At 37.9% G+C, this 5,553-nt stretch overlaps 1 pseudogene; it reads right to left on the bottom strand.

Annotated features, from left to right (window-relative positions):
- Nucleotides 1–2,901: 2,901 nt before the first annotated feature.
- Nucleotides 2,902–3,020, bottom strand: LOC128487836 (uncharacterized; annotated as a pseudogene).
- Between the last annotated feature and the right edge of the window lie 2,533 nt (nt 3,021–5,553).

Below are 5,553 nucleotides of genomic sequence, written 5' to 3'. Positions count from 1 at the left end.
CCAAAAAAAAAAAATTTGCTACACTGACTGCAGATCAGGGGAAGACTGTGAGAGTCAGTGCGCTCTTCCCTCCTTCTGACCCTATGGTGACATTGAGAGGTCCTCTCCCTCGTAATCATCCCCAGAGTCCCTTTGACCCCTCATTCACTAAACCACACTTCTCTTTTACTTACTCTCTGTAGTTCAGGTATAGATCAAATAAACAACACATGAAAACACATGTGCAACTGAATAAGACCATGTATTAATAAAAACCCTGTATTTGCAGGTATACTTAAATATTATATGGAAACATAGCATTGCAGGTATACATCAACAGAACACACAAACCCAGCATTACCGGTATAGATCAGCTGGCAATCACATGTAAACTCAGCACTGAAGGTATAGATCAAATAAACACCACATGGAAACAGCACTCCAGGTATTGATCAACTGAATAAGACATACAAATCCCGTATTTCCAGGTAAACATAAATAATGTATGGAAACATAGCACAGCAGATATGGATCTACAGAATAATACAAAAACCCAGCTTTGCAGGTATTTATCAATTGGAATTCACATAAAAACTCAGCATTCAAGGTATAGATCACAGGTTGCACACCCCAAAGCCAGCCGTGGCATCCACACTGCCCACATAGAACCTGACCAGCACCCAAATTACACACACATAGGACGTGCTATCTTTGTCCCCAAACAGTCCAGCACAAGTCAACATTTTCCCCAGACAGCCGAGCGTACGCCATCTTTGTCCCATAAACGTGCTACCTGTGCCATCTTTGTCCCATAAACACCCTGCCTGTACCACCTTGGTCCCCAATGCTTAAACACCCTGCTTATACCATCTGTCCCTTTTTGACAAATCAATTATACACCTATGATTCACACAAACACTTTTACAGTCACTCACTAATTCACTTTCATTCACACAATCATTTATTCTTTCACTCTTTCACAAATTATTTACACATATTCATATTCATTAATGCATTCTCACAAATTCATTACTTCTCTCACTCATTCACACAATCCACACATTAATACTCTCACTCTCTTCTGCCCTATCTACCCCTTCTCACTCCGTTCCTCCCTATCTACCCCTTCCCACGCCCTTCTGCCCTATCTACCTCCTTCTCACTCCCTTCTGCCCTATCTACCCCCTTCTCACTCCCTTCTGCCCTATCTAGAAATGGTATAGGTAATGAAAAGGGGATAGTTCATGGAAAAAAGGAGAAAATTAGATAGTGTAGACTTTGGGAGAAGGAGGAGAGATGAGATAAAGTTAAAAGGGAGAGGTAAAGAGAAAGGGAAGAGATTAAGAGAAAGAGAGATAAAAGAGGGAGACAACAGAGAAAGAGGAGAGGCAGGGAGATAAGAGATGGTGAGGTAAAGAGAAAGGGTAGAAAAAGGAGAGAAAATGGGAGAAAAAAGAACAAATAGATAAAAAAGGGAAGAGATAGAAAGGACAGATAATGAGGAATATAATTAGATGGGTGGATCAAAGACTAAGGGAGAAATACAGAAAACGAAGAGAGGTGGAGACATAGAAAAAGAAGAGGTATAAAGAGAAAGCAGAGCGATAGGGAGACAAGGTAAAGATAAATAGGAAGGGGAGGAGTGATAATGAGAGGGAAGGATTCAAGAGAAGAAGAAAGATAAAGAGAAAGGAGAGAGAATGTGTGTTTGTGTTTTGAAACTGTTTGCTAGGGGAAGTACAGTATGTCTAAGGGCAAGTAAGTGGGTGGATGCAATGGCAAGTGTAAGCCAGGATGTTTATATGTAGGGACAAGCGTAAATGTGCAAATGTATATGTAATTTTGGTGGTGGAGCAAATCCTGTGGGTGCACTCTGGTTGCTGGGGCAAGTCCTTATCTGTTCAATCTGGTTCCTGGGACAAGTCCTTATGTGTATATGGTCATACATGGGAAGTTTGCATCTGTATGGCCTTGTACCTAAATAGCCTCTTGCCGCCTTTCAACGAATGATGCAGGGCTTGGCTACTGTACCTGGCAACTGCTTTATATATTTATCCAGCTCCTCCATTTTGTAACTGAGGACTGAAGCGAGGTGGGTCATGTGTATGATCAATACACAAAAAGAGAGGTTGGAATGCAGCACTCAGCAGTGAAATGGTGCACGAGCCAGGGTACCACCAAGTCCCTCAATAAATCCAAAATAAAGAAGCAGAGGCTCAGCACTCAAATGATAAGGTGAGTTTATTTCACACAGGCAACGTTTCGACGCACAGGTCTTTCTCAAGCCTTAGAAACATTAGTGCACACATTCAAATATTTATGCAACAGCAAGTGATTAAGGGGTCGGACACACCCGATCCTACATAACAATTTAAAGTGACAGTGGAAACTGACCAGTCTATATATAAAGTGACAGTGCAAAGATAGCCAGTCAATGTGTATATATAAATAAATAACATTATATAAAAAATATGAATAAATATGAAGGTGAAGTGATAAATATACTACAAATATATATATATATATATATATATGTATATATCTATTATATAAAAAAGTGTACACAAGTTTAAAATCAACACTGTACTACAAATACAGACACTATATGATCTAAAGATATTACTGTAACAAAACTGTGGTATGATAATATACAATATTAAAGATCGGTCTGTCAACGCAGTGGCACAAATATTATATAATCTCAAAATTTACAAAGAGGCATTAAATAAACCTACAGGGCCAGCTACGTCCCGGAATAACCATCAGCCGAGCTAAAATAAGGAGAATCTAAAAGAGATAAAGGATAATGGTTAAGTTAATAAATAGGAATATCTTTATATAAAAGCATATATTTCCAAAATAATTTGATTCCCAATCATCCTAAACGTCTCATATTAGGGCAAGGCTTTCACACAAGTTAACAGCCTATGACACTTGGTATTTCCAAGTAGTCTCCCATCCACATACTAACCAGGCCCAGCCTTGCTTAGCTCCCAAGATCAGTCAAGATCAGGTATATTCAGGATAGTATGGCCATAGGCTCACAAGAACGGCATTAAATCCAGTTCCCTATTAAGTCCATTTGGAAATAATGTATCCAATTCATAAATCCACCATGCTTCACGTTGTTTTAGAATATTAACTCGATCACCCCCTCGGTTAGGTCTAGATATCTGTTCAATAACACGAAATTTAAGGGCCGTCAATTTATGTTTCAACTCATCAAAGTGGGATGGGACCAGTAAATCCAATTTTCTTAATTTGATGGTGGATTTATGTTTGGAAAATCTATTTTTGATCTTCTGTGTAGTTTCTCCTACATATAAAAGGTTACAAGGACATGTGAGTATATAAACTACATAGGATGATTCACATGTATAATGGGATTTAAGATTGTACCATTTATCTTTCTGTGGATGTTTAAATCTGTCCCCCTTCAATATATCAAGACAGGCCACGCAACCTAAACATGGAAAATTGCCACATTTTTTTAAACCCATAAACCGCTGGGAGTTATCACATTTAACATTTTTAAGTTCAGCGTGGACCAATTGATCCCGAATAGTACCACCCCTTCTATATGCCATAAGAGGGGGCAATGCAAACTCTTTCATCATTGGGTAGCCATCAGATAATATATGCCAATGTTTTCTAAAAATCTTTGTAACATCTTTGCTATGGGTACCAAAAGTGGGCACAAAAGCCAGTCTGTTCTGAGGAACCCTATGTGTTTTAGATAACAAATCCACTCTAGATGTTTCCTTAACTGATCTATATGCATCATTCAATAAGTTTGGGGGATAACCCCTATCTAAAAACTTTTTTGACGTGTCTTTAAATCTCGTTTCTTGTGTCTCCTCATCAGAAACAATACGTTTTACTCTAATAAATTGACTTTTTGGTAATGATTTTAACAATCTTTCTGGATGGGCCGAGTCATATCTAAGAAGATTGTTTCTATCAGTCGGTTTAACATATATATCGGTTATCAGAGAGTAATTTTTTCTTTGGATCATAGTATCTAGAAAGTTAATCTTGGTATTATTGCATGTCATCTCAAATTTCCGAAAATGAATTAAGATTAACTAAGAATTCCTGTAAGGGTTCAAATGGGCCCTCCCATATGCAAAGTATATCATCGATGTATCTATACCATATTCTAACATGTTGATGGTGTGCTGGGAGTTGATATATATACTTCTCCTCAAACATGCCCATGAATATACCCGCATAGGTCGGGGCCACATTCGAGCCCATAGCTGTACCACGAATTTGTCCAAAAAATCTAGTATCAAAACGAAAATAATTTTCATATAGGACCAAATGTAATAAGTCCATCAAGAATTTTAAAGAGGCTCCGTTATATCCCAATTTCTTAGCCGCTGTTTCCATAGCATTTAAGCCATCCACATGGGGAATAGAGGTATCCAGACTTGCTACATCAAAGGTCACTAATATTGCCTGATTTTTAAGTTTAATATCTGCAATTTTATTTAACAAATCAGCAGTATCGATAAGATATGACGGAATCTGAATGAGAAAAGGGCGAAAGATCCTATCCAAAAATATAGATAATGGACTAAGTACAGAGTCCACCCCTGCTACAATGGGCCTCCCAGGAGGTCGGGTCAATGATTTATGTACTTTAGGTAAAATATAAAGGACAGGTGTCATAGGAAATTCTTTAATCAAGAAATCCTTTAAGGCTCCATCAATGATATGATTCTGTACTGCATTATCCACAATATCAAATATTAACCTTTTAATCTTTGGAAGAGGGTCTGCATTAAGTTCACAGTAGGTGGCACTATCACTAAGTTGATTTTCAATTTCTTTAACATAATCAATCTGATTCATTACCACAAGTGAACCCCCCTTGTCAGCTGGCTTAAACACCAATTTATCATTAGATTCTAAATTTACAAGAGCCTGTCTATCCAATTTGGAAAGATTATATCCTTTTCTACTATGATGTGTGACATAAGTGACATAAGTGTATCAAGCTCCATCTCTACTAATTTAATAAACGCTTCAACTGGAGCATCATTTACCTGAGGCATAAATTTACTTTTATTTTTCAAACCATCTTGTTTTAATTTAAATGCCACATTATCATTATCAGTACCATTGGCCCGATGTGGAGTCTTAGAAAAGAACACCTTAAGTTTAATATTCCTAAAGAAACGAAATGTATCAATTTTCATCTGAAAAGGTTTAACATAATTAGTAGGACAAAATGAAAGACCTTTAGACAGTACCTTAAGGTCATGCTCCCCCAGTTCGTGTTCTGACAAATTAAGAACTAATGTCTCTGGTGACTCCTTGTTCTCCTCGTTCTCACTGATGACTGTGGATAAGTCCGCTTGTTTCTTCCGGGCACGTTGATGTTTTCTGCCCCCCCGTCTGATTCTCTTTGAGGTGTGGAGGACACCCCTTTCTTCCCTAAAAAAGAAGACGCTGTCGAAATAGTGGATTCCTCCGATATATCCACTGAGCCGTATTTTTAATGTATCAACTGTTTTTTTTTGTTAGATCTATCACACAAGAGGGGGTATTGACAATCCTATATTGTGT

This window comes from Spea bombifrons, chromosome 3 (assembly GCF_027358695.1).
Source record: "Spea bombifrons isolate aSpeBom1 chromosome 3, aSpeBom1.2.pri, whole genome shotgun sequence".
In the NCBI taxonomy this organism is placed as follows: Eukaryota; Metazoa; Chordata; class Amphibia; order Anura; family Pelobatidae; genus Spea; species Spea bombifrons.
This window is presented reverse-complemented; position numbering and strand designations above follow the sequence as displayed.